Below are 22,552 nucleotides of genomic sequence, written 5' to 3'. Positions count from 1 at the left end.
GAAGGACTGATTCTGTTGTAAGGCTAAGTCACAGATCTAAGAGGGCAGGGAGTAGGTATGAAACAGAAATAGCAACTGACAGGAGATAGAATGTAGATAGAATGGAGGTGGCAAACAATGATAGGACAAGGGGTAATGGGATCAAGCTGGAACACAAGAGGTTCCACTTAAATTTGAGAAAAAACAACTTCTCAGTGAGGGTGGCAGAGCACTGGAACAGGCTGCCCAGGGAGGTTGTGGAGTCTCCTTCGCTGGAGACATTCAAAACCCGCCTGGACATGTTCTTGTGCGACCTCACCTAGGCGTTCCTGCTCCAGCAGGGGGATTGGACTAGATGATCTTTTGAGGTCCCTTCCAATCCCAAACATACTGTGATACTGTGATACTGTGATAACATAAAAACCTGTAGCTAGATGGGAGCCAATGATGAGGTATCACTCTTAAAGCCTGATTAAGGCATTGGAAAAGTTAAGTTGACTTTGATTGCTGATACTCAGACACATAACATGTCACAACACATCTTCCCCACTTTCTCCCTTGGATCTCAGTCTTACCATTACTACCAGATAATCAAAATAGCAAAAAATGCATAGCAAGCACAGAACAGTTTTTATTAGGCTCTCCTTCTCCAACCTGACCTGTTTTCCAAACTCAGACTTAATCCTGTCTTTCGATACCTTGCATCATCCACCATGGAAACAGTGCAAGAGATGCTCTCTTCAGAATACTGGGTAACAGGATGGAAGACACAAAAACAAAAAGAGTCACTGGCTCCTTAGTGTCTACACTTTAAAAAACGACAGGTAAAATTACAGACAAGAAAATGAAAAGCATCAAAATACAAAAGCTATGGCCAGAAGATATCATTCAATCATTATATAAATGCAGTAATAAATAGCTTCATTAATTGTAGTCCATGAAAAGTACAGAAAAAAAAACTATTTACAGGTATGACAATATAACTTGCTTATATTTTTAAAACCCAGATATGATTCAAAGAAATCAGAGTATTACATTTGCTGCTGATAACTCTGCATGTTAATGTGAACTGTTCCCTTAATGTTAACCTACGTTTTCATAAGCTTATTGCAATGGATTGTACATAACAAAACTCAGATTAGATAGGGGCTTTAGCAACGTGGAAAAAAAACCCAGCCTTAACTAGAAAAATAGCTGCCTCTCTATTCTGTCTTCCCTGAGCTATGCACTAATTATAAGACTTATCTACTTTCTAATATAAGCTGAAATGTCTTGTCTAGTTTCTGATTCTGGTATTTCTGCAGCAACAGTTGCAAAAGCTCACCACCTAAGATGTTCACAATACCCAGTTCATGGATGGGAGAATGTTTGTTTTGTGTGGAGTTTTCTAAATGCAGGAAGTCAGTACACAGTGTAGGAGAGGTACAGATACTTTAGAAACTTTTATTGGAGAGAAAAATAATAAGAAAAAAAAAGGTACTCAAATGCATTGTCGGGATCCTGATGGTACTAGCAGACCTTGCTGTCCCTAACAAATCTCAGCCCCCAGAAGCCCTGTGCTTAAATTGGCAGGAGTTTAGGAAAGGCCCCAGGTGAGGTGAGTGGGAGCCATTGAGGCTTATGTGTGCCCACAGTGCCCTGACCAAAATATCTCAAATGACTAGTTCCTTTATCATTTGGCTTATTCTGACTGCAAAGGAACAAGTAGTGTTTCATGTTTCTGAAATACAAAATCCACTCTGTATTACAGCAGAGGAGTCCCTGAGTTCTCCTTATGTAGGATTTTACTTGAGTTTCACAGTTAGAAAAGAACACATTTTTACTCGTGCTGTGCAAAAAAACACCCATGATACACATTAAGTCGCTTTTTCAGCTCTGGTGACTCACAGCAACAGGGACTGAAAATGACGCATATGCTGAGCCGGTTTGAACCTTCAGAGCCACAGCAGCCAAACAAAATGAAAATTATACCCACCAGAGATGCAGACCAGTAACTAATCTTTAGAAAATATTTGGCATTTCAAGTAAATTTAATCTAGAAAGTGACTAACTTCTCAGGTGTTCGCAGAAGCACAGGGACAAAAGGAGAACAAGAATGTGCTAGAAGAGAGAAGTCACCAGCTGATTTAAGAAGAAAAACAAGACAGGGCTTGATCTCCCTATGACTTGAGTCCTCCAAGCATGATCCTACTCTGTCACAGCCAGGCTCATACCATGGGCACCTCCCTGCTGCTATTTTTCTTATTTATATGTCAGTGTACCTGTCCTTAAGAGCTTGTAAATGGAAAGGAGAAAACAATAGTAACAGGTGAAAGACAAAACCAAAATAAACAGAACTGGGGTATCCAGTTCTGGGACTGCTGCTTTTAATTAAACTAGTGGAAAAGCATATGAAACAGACAGATTTCCATTGTGGGTAGGAACAGAAGACTAACTCCATGATAAAAGCATCTTTTTCATGCCATGCAACATATACTTTCTTTTAACTGTGTTCCATCATAAAGCTAAAAGAAGCAGCGAGCAAGTCCGTGGCAGCAATGGTGAAAGAGCAAAGTGGATGGGACTGTAGAGGAGATGACTGTGACTAGCAGGAGAAGGAAAGTGCGAGGAAGTGGGCAGCAAGTGGTAGAGGATAGCAAAGGGCTGCCGTGTTGAGAAAGCGGTACAGATCATAGGAACAGCCTGCAAGTGCAGGCAAGAGAGTCTCATTCCAAGGTAAGTATGTAATCCAGCCAACTGAAAAGCTCTTTATGACTGGTTTGGATGCCCCCTTGTTAAATTCTCAACTTAGGAAGGTCCTTCAGCTGGAAGACCTTTTTCAGTTGTAGCTGCAGAAGCTTTCAAAAAGGCTTCTCCCATCATAGAAGCCATGTATCTCATGGAACACAAAACAGCAGAAAGAGCTACGCACAGCTGTGGGGCAGGCCATCACCTGCAGACAATACCCTACAGAAGGGTCTTCAGATTTTAGTCTGGTATTAATATGAAATGACGAAGACAACAAGACAGAGAAACACTGTATGCCTAGTCATTAGCAAACTAGACTAATACGTAATTCAGTGCTTGGTACAGTTCCCTCATAACAATTACAGACTCTAACTCCCACAGATTGCTGTTACTTAGTAAAAAGCTCAGGTATCTGTTAATTCCATGTTACTTTGTCGTGCAATCTTCACAACAGTCTGTAATTAAAAGAATTAATAAAAATAAAATTAAAAAAAAAAAATAGAATCAGCAGGAAAAAACAATGCTAATAAACAGGATGACAATAGCCTACTTTAAGTGGCAAGAAAAAGGCTTATATTCCTAGCAGAACATCAAGGTAGGACCCTAATGACAGAAATCATTTAGAATCAAGACTAGCCTGAAATGAATTTTGAGTAGGTTTGGGTGAGCCCTGCAGTGTAAAAGGGAAATGCTTTGAACAGAAGCTACAAGCTAAGCTCTAGTATCATGGATCTAGAGGTTAAGAAAGACTCTTACTGACTTCAGCTAGTTAAGAATCATTTTCACTCTCATCTTCCTTACCCATCTACCACACCAACAGTCGTGATCTCTGCAAATAGATGATAGCTGTGCTGGCTAGCAAAATGGAAGTTGCCATCATCAGAAATGAAAATGCACACGTTTTTCCTACTATGGGTCTGACTGCAGTCTGAAAAGATTTGGACCAGACTAAAAAAAAAAAAAAAGTAATAATCACATGCTGGTACATATTATGAGTTCTTACAGGAGTGCTGGAGAAACCTGGCATGATTTTCAAGGCAGAGATGTTAGCATTAGAGGAATCATTCTGAAGTTGAATATTGTAAGGCAGACTACATAAATATTACAGAGCTATACTTTATGCTATTGAATCAAAGAACACATAGATTAGCCAAGAGAGAAGATTTGCAATTTGTAGTGACATAGTAAGAATTCAAAAACAGTAAGTTCACCAGAACAATGGGAAAGAAACATAAAAAAGGCAATTCCAAAAATTTCCATAAAATAAAAATCAAAAATCTTCCTTTGTGTGTATTTTTTTCATGTGATTGTAAGTATGAATCAGCTAACTTGGCTATGAAAGTCAGTGAAATGGAAAATGTAATAATGTATACTATAGGAAAGTTACAGCAGCAGAATAACAAGCACCATTGTGATACTTCAGAATCATATTTAAAGGGGCTCCTTTTCAAAAATTACACACCAGTCTCTGATTAACATACCTTACTGTATGAATGTTTCATAGCATGTACAACAAAACACTTGGAAGCTGTCAAGTGTTATATGTCAGCTAAGTTTCCAGTTTTGTTGTACATGTCAAATTAGCAATCCATTTTGTTTGCAAATCAGCAGCATAGAAGAAATTAATCCCACACATAAACTCAACTAGTGTGAAATAAAAGAGACAGGATAACAAAGTTTTAATGAAACTGCATCCAGCATTTGTGGAAAATAATTATTTATGGAGAAGATAGACAAGCTTCTTCACAAGAATTAAGCAAAACAGCATTTGTAATGCTCTGCTGAAATGTGAAGAACAGAATAAGCTTCCTTCAGCTTGCTGGAGTGTAAACCAGCAACATTTTTAAAAGTCACTAGAATTCCAGCAGTTGATAGTAAGGAGGCTTGTAAAAGTTTGTGGTTTTTTTTAATTGGTAAAATGCATTAATAATAGTGCTGATGAAGTTAGCCTCCACTACCAAGGCAAGATCATGTAAGAAAAGCCATCACAGAGCTCTGTAGTGGTATCCTATGGAAGCAGCCCAGTAGAGACAAGTTCTTCTCAGCCCTGCCAGAACACGCAACTGAGATCTCCCATCCAGTTGAGTCTCCTGAGTGTCAGGGAGATCAGCAAGACACTGAGTATGTCTAAATATTCAGATCATGTGCAGTAGATGTACTCTGCTCATTCCTTATATTTTGGTGGAGTTTTGGTTGTTCGCTTTTTTATTTTTCATTTCCCTTAAGATGTACATGAAGTGATGAAGCAAATGGCTTATCTTTCATAAAAAGAAATTTCATTTGGAATTCCTAGAGTGCAAGGGAGAAATAACAGAAATCTATTTTTAAGATGTAGTGGATTCCTATACAATGTTCAAAACCTGACAGCCATGAACTTCTGTTATTCAGAGAGGACATAAAGTACCAGCACAAGTAATGGGAGTTTCCTTCAATAGCTAAAGTTTTCTCACCGTTTTTTCTAGAAAAAAATCTCAGTTCATATGGGTAATTACTTCTGCTGGGGAGAAAAAAAAAAGGTACTATATGTGATGGTTAGAAATACACACACCAAATCTCTTATCTTTAATTGAAGGCACTACAAAGAGTTTATCTTCACAGAGATACAATACTTTTCATCCTAGATAGATAATTCATTGTAAAAATTGAGTGAAAATTAAAACCTGTGTTGTTTTGAATTGAGATACTTAGCATAAAATCTATAAAGGACATGAGAGTTTATACTGAATCCTTCACTGAAATGAAAACTACCATCTGATCTGCATTAGGATTTTACCACCCAGTCATTCTGAAGTTATTTTTTTCATTAGCAAATCCACTGCCAAAGGGTTTGTCTCTCTCTCTGCTCTAATCCAGTTTACTTCTTCTCTGCCAAGTCTGTCAAGCAGCTAATGGCTGGTACATCTGAGTGTATGTTTTAGTGCAGCTGATCATTGCAACTGAACTGACATCTACTCGCTTTTGGGCTACTTCCCTTTTGAACTAGCTGTGGAAAGAAGACAAAAAATTACTTTGCTCAAAAGCTGTCCTTAACCCAACTTTCAATTAATAGCTCTTTCTCTCTCTCTGGCATATCACCCCATTTTATTTCTCTCTCTTTGCATTTTTTCAAAAAGACAGTCTCTTGGCATCTCTTCGAGTAATGCAAATGATGCCTACACATATCTACTCCCAATTGATTCCACTTGGACTCCACCCTTCAAAACACAGGTGACTAAACATGTACACATGTTTCAGATAAGGGCTTGCTGTGCTTTTTAATGGCATTAATACTCCCTCAAATTGTAATGAACATACATCACCCAATACACCACAACTTTTATTTAAAGCCAAAGTGTATCAGTGAACATAGACCACACAGCAGAAGGCCAGCGATGGGTCTCCAAATTAGCAGAGACTTGAGATAGTGAAAATTAAAATTCTTCTTTAAAGCACTTTTACATTTAGAGAAAAGGTAGAGAGCATAATTCAGTCTTCATTTTTGAGACCATTCTCTCCAAAGCAAAAGGTAAAATTGCACCCAGGGAGTTTGGCACATTATGGGCATCAGTACTGACACTGTGATGTAACTCACCAGTGCTGTGTTTTTGTGCATTAAGAAGTGCAGGTGGAGAAGCTTAAAAGACCTGATTACCACTAAACTGGGCTGGTTTGAGTCATCTTTGATGCTACAGTCAACAAGGAAGTGAAATTTCTGGGCCTGATCCAAAGCATACTCAATATAGTGGAAACATTTGCCCTGATTTTCATAGGGTTTCAATCAAGCCCACAGAGAACTATAATTCAACCTCAGATAAGCCTTGCAGCAAATGCAATACAGGTGTTTAGAAGCTATTGCATTTCAGCTTCTTCATACCTGTGAATGTTTTTCAATAAGTATTTTAGAGAACATCTGGATTCTAAAGTTAAACAAAAATGAAAGTTTTGAAAAATACTATTGTAGCTCTGATGAGAAACTCTGCTAAAGTCCTTTTTTTCATTTGGTGAAGATTTGTATAATGTGATATTGTTCAAATTCATAGGCTTGTTTTGTGTAAGAAACACCTTACAAGGATTTCAACTTCTCTTTATAAGGAGTTATTAGTTCACTTAAAAACACAGCCAGACAGGCATTTTGCATTTAAAGAAAAACTCTTCCTTTCTTTCTCTTCCTGTCTGTCTTTAAGGATAAATCAGGAGTTTGGTCCTTCTCTACACTCATTTTCTTTCTGCAGAAAGAAACAACATATTTTTATTTAAGATGATGCCTTCTTGAATGTGAATTTGACTAAAGCTCTCATCTGTATATGCAAAGAATTGCAAAAAGATAGCGACTGAATTATTATCACAAAAACAGCATAAAAACTTCCCCCCAAAATGCTCTATTTTTCTGCCATATGTTTTGAGTTCCTAAACAAAACCAGGCTGGGGAATGCATTTACCTCTGCTTAGTCATTGTAGGAATCTTATCCCAGAATGAACTGGAAGCTCACACTGCTGGTGACTTGGTGCATCTAACATGAAGTTGATGAAAGGATTTTAGGTTTCTAGAGCTTTCATCATATTTTTTTCCACAAATAATAACAGATATTTACTAAAAGAAATTATTATAAATAATATATAGCAGACTTCTGTTTTTTTTGTGTTAAAAGATAGTGAAACTAAAGGCTCCTAGAAACATGGTGACTAACAGTACCAGTTGAAAGAAGTTAATCATAGTGGCTACGTCAAAGAGAAGCAATCCTACTTTGAATTGAACTCCATCTCTAAAATACATTATCTGATCTCCTTTTCTTTTGTGAAACCATGAGGAGACAGCAGTGGCAAAATGAGACTGTTGAAGGAAGGAAGGAAGGAAGGAAGGAAGGAAGGAAGGAAGGAAGCTCCAGGTTCATAGTAGGAAACTGGAGATCCTGAAACACAACACTGTGCTCCCTATCACACTTGGCCTGTATCAGACCTCTGAGCTACAGATCAGGCGAAGATGACCTATCAGCTCTCCATAGACCTTTCTGCTTTGCAAGATGAAGATCACTCTGAGCACCTGCCCTCCAGAGTGTGTGGTCAGAACCTGGAAAGGAGGATCCCCTGTTCTGTTCTCTAATATTGAAATTGTAGATGCACCAAAAAAATCTTAAAAAGACATCACAACTTCTTTGATAAAAGGTTCAATCACTGATATTATGCCCCTTGCCCTAATAGGTAAGAAAATGTTACAGGAAAATAAAAGGTTGACAAAATTAATGGTCATATGGAAGACAGGTGCCTAGAAAGAAGAGGGGAGTATTTGGTTCTTGCTGTTTAAAACACTAACAGTGTCCATGTTCGCCAACAGAAATTGAGACTCTAATGACATTTAAAAATAGATATCTTCTCTCATTCTGACCATACATTGATTTTGCAGAATGCAGGGTCCTGTTTGGAATCTAGCCTGGTTTTTCCTAATTATAAAACATTAGAGCTTATTTCACTTCTAATTCAGAGAAACATAATTTAAAAATGCATTCTCTCAGTCATTTAATCCTTTCAGTTTATCCAGTAGTCATGCCATATTACATAGGCTCTTCTTGCTACAGAGAATCATAGAATCATAGAATGCTAGGGATTGGAAGGGACCTTGAAAGATCGTCTAGTCCAATCCCCCTACCAGAGCACGAATACCTAGATAAGGCTACACAGGAACATGTCCAGGAGGGTTTTGAATGTTTCCAGAGAAGGAGACTCCACAACCTCCCTGGGCAGCCTGTTCCAGTGCTCTGTTACCCTCACTGAGAAGAAGTTTCTTCTCAAGTTTAAGTGGAACCTCTTATGTTCCAGCTTAAACCCATTACCCCTTGTCCTACCATTGTTTGTCACCAAGAAGAGCCTGGCTCCATCCTCGTGACACTCAGCCTTTGTATATTTGTAAACATTAATAAGGTCACCCCTCAGTCTCCTCTTCTCCAAGCTAAAGAGACCCAGCTCCCTCAGCCTTTCCTCGTAAGGGAGGTTAATCATCCCACTCCCTTAATCATCTTAGTTGCCCTATGCTGGATTCTCTCCAGTAGTTAGTTCCCTGTCCTTCTTGAACTGAGGAGCCCAGAACTGGACACAATATTCCAGGTGTGGTCTCACCAGGGCAGAGTAGAGAGGAAGGAGAACCTCTCTCGACCTACTAATTACCCCCCTTCTAATAACACCCCAGGATGCCATTGGCCCTCTTGGCCACAAGGGCACAGTGCTGATTCATGGTCATCCTGCTGTCTACCAGGATCCCCAGGTCCCTCTCCCCTACACTGCTCCCTAATGGATCATTCCCCAACTTACACTGAAACCTGGGGTTGTTCCTACCCAGATGCAAGTCTCTACACTTGCCCTTGTTATATTTCATTAAATTTTTCCCGGCCCAGCTCTCTAGCCTGTCCAGGTCTCACTGGATGGCAGCACAGCCTTCTGGTGTGTCAGCCACTCCTCCCAGCTTGGTGTCACCAGCAAACTTGCTGATAGTACACTCTAGTCCCTCATCCAAGTCATTGATGAATATGTTGAACAGTACTGGCCCCAGCACCGACCCTTGAGGCACCCCACTAGATACAGGCCTCCAACCGGACTCTGCCCCATTGACCACAACTCTCTGGCTTCTTTTCTTCAGCCAGTTCGCAGTCCACCTCACTACCCGATCGTTCAGACCACACTTCCTCAGTTTAGCTATGAGAAAGCTGTGGGAGACTGTGTCAAATGCTTTACTGAAGTCAAGGTAGACCACATCCACCGCTCTGCCATCATCCATCCACCTTGTTACATTCTCATAAAAAGCTATGAGGTTGGTCAAGCATGACTTCCCCTTGGTGAAGCCATGTTGACTGCCCCTAATGACCCTCTTATCCTTGATATGCCTTGAGATGGCACCAAGGAGAAGTCGTTCCATCAGTTTCCGAGGGATGGAGGTGAGGCTGACTGGTCTATAATTACCCAGGTCTTCCTTCTTACCCCTTTTGAAGACTGGGGTGACATTAGCTTTCCTCCAGTCCTCAGGCACCTCTCCCATCTCCCAAGACTTGGCAAAGATGATGGAGAGTGGTCCAGCAATGATGTCAGCCAGCTCCCTCAGCACCTGCAGGTGCATCCCATCTGAGCCCATCGATTTGTGGATGTCCAGATTGCCTAATTGTTCCTTAACCCTGTCCTCATCAACCAAGGCAAAGTCTTGCACTGTCCTGACTTCCTCTGGGGCCTCAGGGGTATGGGGCTCTTCAGGACAGTCTCCGGCAGAGTAGACAGAAACAAAGAAGGCATTTAGTAACTCTGCCTTCTCTGTATCTTCTGTCACCAGGGCACCCACCCCATTCATCAGTGGGCCTACATTGCCTCTGGTGTTAGTTTTACCTGCCACGTATTTGAAAAAGCTCTTTCTGTTGTCCTTGACCCCTCTAAGGTTTAATTCTAAGGAGGCCTTAGCTTCCCTAGTTGCCTCCCTACATCCCCTGACAACAGCATTATGTTCTTCCCAAGTGGCCAGCCCCTCCTTCCATGATCTGTAAACTCTCCTCTTCCAAATGAGCTTACCCAGCAGTTCCCTGTTTAGCCACGCAGTCTCCTGGCTTCCTTCCTTGACTGGCTTTTTTTCTGAACCAGCTATTCCTGAGTGTGAAGTCAGTGTGAAACTACCTTCTCTTTATAGAGCCAGCAGCTTGCAGGCAGCAGCTACCTATGGGAAGGAAATTGCTTTTCACTGGATTTTACTGCCATGTAAGAAGCGTCATTACCTGCTTATACAAAACAGCACATATTCAGTGATGAGTAGATTGTAGAGAATAGAAAACACAAAGGCTGAAGTGTTCTTAGCAGTGCCAGTTACCAGAGAAACGCAGCATTTAAAAGCCTGTGCAGACCTTGTGCTTTAGCCCTACCAGAGTCCCTACCGCCCTCCATGTGTCCAAAAGAATTTGTGCAGGTCCAGTTCTGGACATGATGATGACAGCTTGGGGGCTTCTCTGCATCATTATAAACTATGCAGACAAGAAATCTTTTTAAAATCTTGTACCTAAGGAGCCCCACCCTAATCCTTTTTCAGTCAATAGGTTTTTATGGAATGAATTTAACAATCCACACTGCTGCACATCTGTGCTTAAAGCTGCCATTAATTAATAATACAGGGGCTCCAGTGGTAGCAGCATCTGTCTTACCCTAAGGTTCTCTTTGCAGGGCCCTTTCCCTTCTGTTCTCCTTCATAAACACAAGTAAATGTGAAACATTGGCTGTTTTTTCAAATGGTAAATTTATCACAGGAGCACCACTTGAAGTACTAGAAACCTTGCTGCTTTTATAAAGGTTTTTTTGTAATAAGAGCTTTGTTGCTCAGCTAATTAAGTCCCTTGGAGGCAGCATGCTTGGAATGGATTGTGAATTAAGACCTTTATTTACCTCCGCATTTCTTCAGCAATCCCTCATTTATCTGTTTTTATTTAAAAGTTCTTATTTATCCCTGTTACTAATTCCACATTTGATGGGTGTCGAGTTGCCAAATTCACATCAAACTCTATCAGTCTCTTTATTGAAATGATAAGTTTTAAATACAGAAATGTAAGAATCAAAGACATCAACAAAATGGATAAAAATGAACGTGTTGTGGTGGTTTTGCTTTTTTTTCTCCTGGCAAGGCTCTCCATCAATTCTCATGCCCTAGGATACATGGAAAATAAAACTAATGCTGCAGTCAGATTTTTTAAAATGTCCGCTGATAATAAAGGACAATATTATCATACTTGGAAATAATAAATTGCCCATGATACAGAAAAGAGTTTCCCAAGGGAGAAGGTAATCCTTATGGCTTCCTTCTTACCACTCTGAACCTAATGAAGTATTAGTTAATACACTGTTGAAATAATCACACATTAAATTTCTCCACTCAGGCCAGGCTGTCCTTAAAATCGTGTCCTGGAGCTGTACCCAGGTATCAGCATCCCATCACCCCCACGTGCCTCACCATCAATGTAAGCTGGTCCATGCCAGGCTCCAGCGCCGCACCAGTTCCTTTGGACCAGCCATTCCTGTCACCTGAATTAGGGGCACAAACCAAAAGAAACGCTTTGCTGCTCAGGGAGGTGATTCTCCTACAATTTCAGCCTAACACGTAAATAAATCTAAATACACTGTTTTGTTCACTATTTGCAGATTTGTTCTGGGCTGTACATAGGCTGTCTTATGTACTCACCTATATCTGTGATTGATGAACAAGGAATTCTGCAAAATAATTCCCTCATCCTAAAGACTCTCTTACCTAATGTGCCATGGATCCCAATGAGCTATGTTATTAGTGTTTCCCCTGTGACATTGCCTTGCATTGCCTGTCCCTTTGAGTAATTGCACATTATTACAACCCTCAGCTTTCTAATCCTAGGAGAGGCCATCATACTGCACTAAGGGTAGGCAGCTACTCATACATCTTTCTCTAAATTATTCAAATATAAATATCACTGGTTTATAAGAAAGCTGCAGGTGGGTAATTAATAGGCCCCAAGCCCTTAATCTGTCATTTGTGAAGAATAATATTCCTCTTCCCTACCACAATATTTCACTGAGTCTGTGCTCTTTCTAGCAGATTTAAATCTTGTCATTCTTGTATACAAAGAAAACAGCAATATTGTCATTATGACGTTGCACAGCTATCACGATGTTATCCTAAAAATATCTTTAAATCAAACACTTTATTTACGATTAATCATTTTAATCTTAGAAAACTCCATGTACGCACTTAGTCAAAGTCATTAAAAAATTTCAAATACAAAATACACTATGTTAAGAGACTCCTTTTGAAACTTCTGACTAAAATGTCTTACACTGGATAAGTATCAGCTGCAAGATAAAATTTTCCTTCTAGTTTGATACTTTCACACCAACTCATAGTTTTATAAGAAATAATTTTGTTAGATCTCAGACAGATAAATAATCCTTTGCACATAACAAACTCTTTCCCACTCCTTAAAGCAGGAGCTGACACACCTCCTCAAGTACATAACCACCCTTATTCAGTAAAGCTCTAAAATACTTTGACAGGGCACAAGCCAAACAGAGACATCAAACAACTGTTAACAGAATATATTGTATAAGTCACCAAAAAATCTATCAATTTCTCCCAACATTTTGCTATTAAAATCAGTTTGTACAGCTCCACCTCTTAAATGCAATAGCTCAGCTTCTCTTCTCCAGCAGGATCAGGACTAGCCTCAACGAGCTCTTTCTACTCTGCCTGGTATCATCATCATCCACAGCCATGCTGAACATCAGGAATTACACTGGGCCTTAGCAAAAGGATACCCATTTTGCCTCTTGCCATCCATGTTGATTTATTTTCATCAACCCAGAGACCACATATAAGCAGGTCATTGCAAAAGAAGTTTTTGTTACAGCCAGAAAACTAATGTGACTTGCTTAAAAACCTTCACAGTATTCTGCCCTTGACCAGACACAGAGAACCTAATTTAAATGCTGATTCATTCCTACACAAAGACTCATAACATATATCTTACCAATCTGTAAGGCTGCTGTATATCCAAACATATTGTAATACAACTCTTTCAAGGCTGGAATGGAGCCAAATATTAAGTAAAAACCCAAACCAAGCAAACAGCAAAAAAATAATTTATTATGAAAAGGGAAAGTTAGACATGAGATGAGTTTTACCACCACATTCTAAAAACTTTCCTGCATCTCCCTTGCCAGGTATTTTGATTCTTTTTTTTTCCTTAATAAACTGTTCTAATTGAATGATAGGTAAGCATGTGGTTTGGTTTGCAGAAGAGAATGGGTTTTTTTAAGCTTTATCCCAGAAATTTTTAATATTTTAAGTCTTTCCCCTAATCATTAGCTTCACACTTTCTGACATTGAATACCTCTACTAAATCTGTGAAAATTAACAATGTGAAATTGCAATAATGTCTCAGATATTGTATTCTGCTATTCTGTGTACTGTTGAGATCATGTGAAAATGAAATATGTTGCCAAAGCGATGTAGCTGGCCATTTACCTCCACTGTGTTCGTGATGTGAATCAAACAGCTTAGAGATGGAAGCAAGCATTCAAATAGAAGCAGACAGACAAAATATAGAGATTAAAATAAAAGGCTGGAGAGAAAAATGTAAAATAGAGATGATGCAGAGGAAATTATATTATTAAGGAAACAGGTAAGATTACAAGAGGCAGTATAGTTAGGCACTGCGCTAGAAAGAACAAGGTTTAGACATCAAAGTAGAAAACACTTCTGCAAATGAAATGGCAACAGCCCTGTTTGCAACAATAAATGCTTTTACCTCCACTTTTTCTACCATTAAATTTCTGGCAAGGATCTTGCTGCTGGTAAAGTGTTCCTACAAGTTATCAGAGAAACAAAACATTCATGGTAAATGCAGTACTAATTCAGCTTCTTCTAAGCCATCTTACATGGAGATTTTGCACCCTCTGCAGGTCCATGAAGATATAAAGAAACTACAAATATATCCATCCTGTAACAAAATACAGTAGCTATAGACATAATTTCCAGCTCCAGCAACAGCAGGTTTTGTGGGGTTTTTGAATGAAGTATTTATAGGAGCTCTATTTAGGGGGAAGTGGCTATTCGCCCCTTTTCAGAACTTCCTTAGTGCTTTCCCTCAAGCATCAAGCCATACATGAAATTTATTTCAAAAAAAGACTTTGAGCATCCCTTTATACTCTGCAATCAGAGAGTACAGAGCACTATCCTGCTAGCTGGGTTCAGGGCACTTGCCTTTCCTGAGAGATGTGGCAGAGACCACAATCCTTCTTTAGGCAAAGTTCTTATGTTCACTGCTTTGAAATATTAGAAGAAATGACCAAATCCTACAACATGCTTAGCCTCACCTAAATGTAATCAACTTGTATCTCTCTATACATTTAGACAGGCTGTCTTCTCAAGGTATTAGCTCATATTCTTTGTACTTGTCTGCATAACACATTTTTGACCACGCAAAGTAAGACTGAAAAAAACAGCAGCAATCATACAATTTCTTGAAGACATAAGATGACTTCAGGTAAAGCAAACCTTTTACCAGTGTCACTTTGGAAAGGATTTTAAGGTCAATACAAAAATACATTCTTATTCTAAAAAAAAGGGTCAAGATCGAAAGGTAACCATATACATCAATGCAACCATGCAATGAAAATTCACTGTGTAAAGATCATTCAACCTAATACACTAGCACAAAAATCAATATAAATAGATACAAGAAATTAAATCAGTGGGGTATGAACTTTATTTCCTCAAAAGAGTCATACTCTAAAATGTTAAAAGAGAAAAATCTTGACAGCAGCTGACAAAAGAGCAAAATAAATAATATTGTATTTAAGATGAAAGTAGGTTTGACGGATTTGGTAAAACCAGTTATATATTACAGTGCATCCTTATCTGATACATCTGTCCTACTACATGTTACATTACAGCAAATATAAACAAAGTCACTGACTGATGATAAAAAATTGTGATGAAAAGACATGTATATTGCAGTGAAAGACAGTATACCACTTCTCCTGATGACTTCAATATGTATTTAAAACAGACAGCTGCTTTCAATTGATTTTGAAACCCTCATTGACGTCAATAAGAAAACAATGTCAGCAAAAGATCTACGATAAAACATGATGAGCTTTAAGACCAGCTGCATGTTTGATTATTTATTTTTAAAGAACTGTGTTGCTTTCAACGGGACTCAGATGAAAAACATATTTACGAGTATGACCACCTTCTCTGCCTCTCTCCTTTCTCTCTGCATCTCTCATATTAAATGTCTAATCTCTTTGTTACGTCCTGCACCTCCTACACAGGACCTAGTCCTAAGTCTTCCCCTGGTTTCCCCAACAGTAACACTTTCACTTTCTTCCCAATTTAGTAAAGATCAGCAATAATTATGTTTTAACATTTTTATTAGGTTTTATAGATTATCAGGCTAAGGAAGAATTCATTATTTATGCATTTCAGCTACAGAAAACTTAGAAGATAATATGGACTATGTATACACATTTCAATTTAATTTTCCCAACCAAAAGACATAGAAGTATAATACTTTATTTTTAAAAGTTCACAGCTGACATCCAGATAATCCTAATATGCTATAGGGGCCACTAAATGCATTAAGAAACTTTGAATATATCCACAGCTGAAGAAATATCTTTAAGATCAATAACAAATTATGCCAAATTAAAGGAAGAAAGGTAGAATCTCCTGGCAACAACGTAAAGAAAGGTAGAGTCTGAGATATTCAATCCTTCATAACAACAGAGAGTTTTCGAGCTTTCTTATACTTCAAATGTGGAAAGGAAGCATAAAGCCACTCAAAGTGACCAAGTAAAATAATTTTCTTATTAAAAAAATCCAAATTTTTCTATCTTTACTTAAAACATGGTGAAGTTTTTTTTTCTTCCTATATCTATTTAAAAGGTGGATTGTAATTGGATCATTAGCACATTCCAGCTTTGTTAATAATTTGATTTCTTGAATAAAAGAAAATAAAATTGTCATAATACCTACCCTGACTTGACTCCAGCACACGGTTGTCTTCTCTTGCCAAATGAGGTGAAATTGCAGATGGAAGCTGATCTGCAGAGTCACAGGACCCTTCCTCTTTACCTGTAAACACCAATGATGTTTAAGACTTTAGAAAAGACTGATGTTAAAAAAATGTCTGTAGGTGAACAGGAAAACAAAAATTTAAATTAGGAGTGTAACACTGTAATAAAAGCAAACTACTCCCTTTACAAAAATGTGGGTAACTTGTAATTTCTAAGTATACCCCCTTCTTGACAATTCCTGCTATAAGTTATTAGGGTTTCTGCCCTTCTGTTTTAGAAGAAAGGCTGAGAGAATACAACAATTCAAAACCACACTGAAGACTGGTAATGTCAGAGTATAACATAAAAGGGCAATAATTTGACTTCACTGATTGCCACAGGCATCATACAGAAAGTCAACCTGAAAAACAGTCACCTCCAGCAAGCTCACTGACAGGCTTTGAACACCATTGCCATGTTTACTGCTGCAGTTTGGGGACTGGGTGGCTGGGTGCCCTGGGAGGGCTGCCAGGCTGCCCAGGGCGTGACAGGACTGTGACTCAGCTAAACCAGAGAGGCAGACATGCTCTCTCTTCACCTGTACTCAGCATTGCCAAAAACCCTGGAAGCGCTTTTAGATTCCCATAAAAACAGGTTTTATTAGAGTATTTACAACAAGATTTATCTTGTTCTACAGAGATAAGATAATTAGGAAGAACAGAAGCGTAAACGTTTTATAAACAAGTTTGTGTCACTCCTTGCCATCTCTGTATCTTTCTGAATTACATTAGACTTTGCACCTTCACCCCTAGGAAGCACTTTCCACCACCTCCAAGGCCTGTCCAGCTGTCGGCCAAACCCTGCTTCTCCCCAGAGATGTGTCTTACTGCAACATACCTAGCAATGGTGCCCAGCAGAACCCTGCAGCCCATTTAGTCTGCCCCAGCTGAGCAGCCACCAAACCACCATCAGAAAGAGACCAGTTCCACCTGCCTCTCCACAGCTCAGGCTCTTCTTAAAGCAATCCAACACATACCATAAACCACACAGAGAAATACATTGCCATGTCCACTACAGTCAAAGACAGACCTCCCCCAGGACTCTCTAAACAAACACCAGAAAGAGATGTATCTTACATGGCTAAAAGATAGAAAGAACTGCTCACTGGTTATTGCTTCCTAGATATCCTCCAGACACCTCAAAACACCCCACAGGTTGTATAACAAAGCTGCTCAAAGGAAGCCTCGAACAAGCACAGGGCTTAGCGCTGTTACAACACCTATGCATGCAGCATGACCAGACAAGAGCAGAAGAAAACACTCTTCCAAGACCCATGGCTGCTGTTCCGCACACTTGTTGCATTTAGTACCAATGAGGCCACTCTTGAGCAGGACACAACTAGTGCAAATGTTAAACAAGGAGGAGGAAGAGAGAGAGTTACTCTGTCTTGTAGCACCTGCATCTGTGGGCACAGCTTAATCTTAAGAAGAAAATGCACAAGCAAGTATGATGAAATGCATTAGTTAAGGAAAGAAGCAAATTTTGTCCTGCTGACTGTGGGTGTCCAATAGCATGAAAAGTTCATGGTCATGATGAGTTGATGGCAGTTTCACCCATTTAGCCCCTCTCAATGAACACAAGTTGTTGAAAGCACATCCACCTACTGGATCCTTTCTGTTTTGAAGACCTGGGAACTGGGTTGCTCCTAACGGTCACCTCTGTCTTGAGCAAACTCTCAGCTGCAGCCTGCACTATAAACAACATCCCAGAGAGACTGTCCTGTAGTTCATTTACCTTGTAGATCTGAAACCAACGGTTCAACCTCCTCTTCTCCCCAGGCTCCTTTGGAATATGCTTTTTGCAGGGCTCATCTATAGGGACCTCATGCAAGCATTGACTTTCAGATCAGGAAGGCACTTGTAAAGTGATTCAAGTGATTACCACCACTTCCACCACCTCACCTCCTGCTGCCATGGAGCTGCCCTGCCACGCATGAATTGGATCCCTTCAGCTGAAATGAAACCCAAAGCTAAATGCTGCAGACAGGCTCCTGTTACACAACAATGTTTCTTAGCATGGATTTAACCTGAGCCTCCATTAAATAGGCACCAACCAACACTTGAAAAATTGAACAGGAGAATGAAAGACACTTGAAAAATACCAACAGCCTTGACTACTTCTTCACACCTTCATCCTGATTGACACTTGGCCTTTCAAATGCTTGAAAAGACTTTGAGATCACGAAGGGTGAGGGGAAATATCAGCCCTGCCACCCATGAAGCAGATTTAGGAAAAAAGGTAAAATAGTTGCAAAAGAAGCATTATCCAAAAGCAAAACTGAGCATGAACTCAGAAGCTCCCAGCTCCACAGTGGCATGCAACATTTTTGCTATCTGATCTCCCGTCTCACCTGGAAACCTCAGCTGAGCGAAGAAACCTGCAGAGCCAGGGAGCCTGGCAACCCAAAGCACCTCAGCCCATGAGTCCAGGCAGTGGGCAAGTCTCTCAGAACCCACCAAACCGGCAGAAAAGGCATTTATCAAAATGTCTCCCCCTGATTCGTTACAAACCCAGGAACACTGGCAGATCTCCCAGTGACTGCTTCATTCTGAAAAACAGAGGTGTCCTGACATGTCTAATCAAACATTCCCAACCCGGAGAACAGCCTCAGGCAGAGGAGTGTTACTTGATATGTAGTGCCATGTCTACACCCACCCACAAAGGCCATGAGGAACTACTGATGAGACAGCTTTCTGCGTGCAACAGAGAAAGAGCTTTACTGCAGGAGAAATCATTTGCAAGCAGCTGCTTCTTGTCAGTTTAGCAAAACATACTCATTATTTCCAAATGAGCACAGAGTGCATGCCTGCTCAATTCACAACTGAAATGCCAGCCCTGAGAGACTATGGCAGCCATTCTGCAGGAGAACAAGCTCAAAAACAGTTAACGTTCTGTGAGGTAACAGCCATACTTTGAACACCAACATTATATTTGCAGGTCCTGCACCCACACACTGCAGCCTGTGAGTGAGCAGAGCCGGGTACCCTTGGAGGGCTGCTGGGCTGCCCATGGTGTGACAGGGCTGTGACTTAGCTAAAGCACAGACTGAGGGGAGAATTTAGGCACTCAAGCACTTCTCCTATTAGGAGAGGCTGAGAGAGCCAGGGCTGTTTATCCTGGAGAAGAGAAGGTTCATGGGACATCTTGTCATGGCTTTATATACTGTACCCCTGAGACCCCAGATGAAGCCAGGTCGATGGAGGAGTTTGCTTTAGTTGATGAGGACTGGGTTAGGGAGCAATTAAGTAGTCTGGACATCCATAAATCCATGGGTCCAGATGAGATGCACCCGCGGGTGCTGAGGGAGCTGGCTGAAGTCATTGCTAGACCACTCTCCATCATCTTTGCCAAGCCTTGGGAAATGGGAGAGGTGCCCGAGGACTGGAGGAAAGCAAATGTCACTCCAGTCTTCAAAAAGGGCAAGAAGGAGGACACGGGTAATTATAGACCGGTCAGCCTCACCTCCATCCCTGGGAAAGTAATGGAACAACTTCTCCTTGGTGCCATCTCAAGGCATATCAAGGATAAGAGGGTTATTAGGGGCAGTCAGCATGGCTTTACCAAGGGTAAATCATGCTTGACCAACCTCATAGCTTTTTATGAGAATGTAACAAGGTGGATGGATGATGGCAGAGCGGTGGATGTGGTCTACCTTGACTTCAGCAAAGTGTTTGACACAGTCTCCCATAGCATCCTAGTTGCTAAATTGAGGAGGTGTGATGTGGACAATAGAGTAGTGAGGTGGATTGCAAATTGGCTTAAGGAGAGAAGCTAGAGAGTGGTAGCCTATGGTGCAGAGTCTATCTAGTAGAGTGCCTCAGGGGTCAGTACTGGGGCCAATATTATTCGATATATTCATTAACTATTTAGACGAGGAAATAGAGTGTACTACCAGCAAGTTTGCTGATGACACTAAGCTGGGAGGAGTGGCTGACACGCCAGAAAGCTGTGCTGCCATCCAGCGGGACCTGGACAGGCTGGAGAGTTGGGTGGGGAATAACCTGATGAAATTTAACAAGGGAAAGTGTAGAGTCCTGCATATGGGCAGGAACAACCCCAGGTTCCAGTATAGGTTGGGAAATTACATATTAGAGAGCAGTGTAGAGGAAAGGGACCTGGGGGTCCTGGTGGACAACAGGATGACCATGAGCCAGCACTGTGCCCTTGTGGCCAGGAAGGCCAATGGCATCCTCGGGTGTATTAGAAGGGGGGTGGTTAGTAGATCGAGAGAGGTTCTCCTTCCTCTCTACTCCGCCCTGGTGAGACCCCATCTGGAGTATTGTGTCCAGTTCTGAGCCCCTCAATTCAAGAAGGACAGGGAACTGCTGGAGAGGGTCCAGCATAGGGCAACCAAGATGATTAAGGGAGTGGAGCATCTCCCTTATGAAGAAAGGCTGAGGGAGCTGGGTCTCTTTAGTTTGGAGAAGAGGAGACTAAGGGGGGACCTTATTAATGTCTATAAGTGTATAAAAGGTGAGTGCCGTGAGGATGGAGCCAGGCTTTTCTCGGTGGCAAACAGTGATAGGACAAGGGGTAATGGGATCAAGCTGGAACACAAGAGGTTCCACTTAAATTTGAGAAGAAACTTCTTCTCAGTGAGGGTGACAGAGCACTGGAACAGGCTGCCCAGGGAGGTTGTGGAGTCTCCTTCCCTGGAGACATTTAAAACCCACCTGGACATGTTCCTGTGTGACCTCCTCTAGGTGTTCCTGCTCTGGCAGGGGGATTGGACTAGATGATCGTCTGAGGTCCCTTCCAATCCCAAACATACTGTGGTACTGTGTGATACTGTGATACTTTAATGGAAGGTACGAAGAGGATGGAGGCAGGGTCTTTTCACTGGTGCCTAGTGAGAGAAGAAGAGGCAATGGGTACAAACTGAACTTCAGAAAACACTTTATTACTGTGAGAGTGACCAAGCACAGGCACAGGTTGTCCTAGGAGGTTGTGGAGTCTCTATCCTTGGAGATATTAAAAAGCTATCTGGATGTGGTACTGGACAACAAGCTCTAGGTGGCCCTGCTTAAGCAGGGATGTTGGACAAGATAGCCTCTAGAGGTCCCTTCCAACCTCAGCCTTTCTATGATTCTGTGGATATGGTTCAATGTTCATCTATATTGAATTCTGCAAAAATGCCCAGAAGGCTTTTAGACTCGCAGAAAAAAAAACACAAACAAAACAGCCAACTAACCAAACTCAGGTTTTACTAAAATATAAATGGCAACACTTACTTTCCTACTATTCATTATTTCAGATTTGTCATTTCATTATTGTTGCAATCAATATACCACAACGGAGAGTGTTGCAACACCTTTTAGATTTCTCTCTGATACAGCTGACTCTCCACAACTTTATTAAAAAAAAAAAATCACATCCTGAACACATTTCATATCCCCTTCCCTTATTGTATGTGTCTTCTCACTTGTCATCTCCACAGGAGGAAACACTTGTGATAAGCTCCTTAGTGTTAGCAAAATAATGTGCATTGCTTCCTCAAAAAACACTAACAGCTAGGCTGACCCATGTTGGGGTCTACTGACTAAGTACTTTCGTCTGAAAAAAAACATTCCTAACATCAGAGTAGCAACATAAGAGATTTGCTTTTTGCATTTCAGTATTTTAGCAAAGGCTGACCATGAAGGGCATGGAAGAGTCACACTAAAGGAAGGACAACTCAAAATCAGAAACTAGTAAACATCCAGTGATGTGACAGCAATGGCTTGAAAACTGTGGCCATACTTAACAAGGTTATGGAGAAGTCACCACCTGCATCTGCACACTTTGATTCATGAAATGGTGTGGCAAGGTGCTCCAGGGAGCAGCCAGGCTTTCCGGGGTGTAAAAACATCATGATGCAGCTTAAACATTGAGCCTTGGTCATCACCCATACTGCATCCAGAAAAAAAAAAAAAAAAAAAAAGGAAGAAAATGCATAAAGAGGTAAGATGAAATGCATTAATTAAGGAGAGAAGCAAACTGAACTTTGTCCCACTGACTGTGGGTGTCCAATGGGGTGAAAGATTCATGACCACAAGAAGGCAGTTTCACCCACATGGCACGTCTCAATGAACACAAGTTCGTTGCAAGCACATCCCCCTGCTGGATCCTTTCTGTTTTGAAGGCCTAGGATCCAGGATGATCTTAATTCCTTGTTTCTTCTCCTTTCTTTGGTTGTTTAATAGCTACATTATTCAGCAACTTTAAGTTCCTCCCCCCACTGTAAGGCGTCTTCGATGCTCTCAGGAATGTGATTCTTTGGCAAAGAGTGGGG

At 40.7% G+C, this 22,552-nt stretch overlaps 1 long non-coding RNA gene across 19 annotated transcripts in view; it reads right to left on the bottom strand.

The window, feature by feature from the left end:
- Positions 1-18,860, bottom strand: part of LOC135575420 (uncharacterized) — a 114,321-nt gene extending 95,461 nt beyond the window's left edge. For 4 of the 19 annotated variants that reach the window (XR_010466191.1, XR_010466166.1, XR_010466194.1 and 1 more), the window contains exons 1-2: positions 18,632-18,860; positions 16,202-16,300 (exon numbers count right to left, since the gene is read on the bottom strand). This is a non-coding gene — a long non-coding RNA (uncharacterized LOC135575420). The other 15 variants (XR_010466188.1, XR_010466168.1, XR_010466181.1 and 12 more) reach the window with 15 other exon arrangements.
- Positions 18,861-22,552: the final 3,692 nt, after the last annotated feature.

Source organism: Columba livia, chromosome 1, assembly GCF_036013475.1.
Source record: "Columba livia isolate bColLiv1 breed racing homer chromosome 1, bColLiv1.pat.W.v2, whole genome shotgun sequence".
Classification (NCBI taxonomy): Eukaryota; Metazoa; Chordata; class Aves; order Columbiformes; family Columbidae; genus Columba; species Columba livia.
This window is presented reverse-complemented; position numbering and strand designations above follow the sequence as displayed.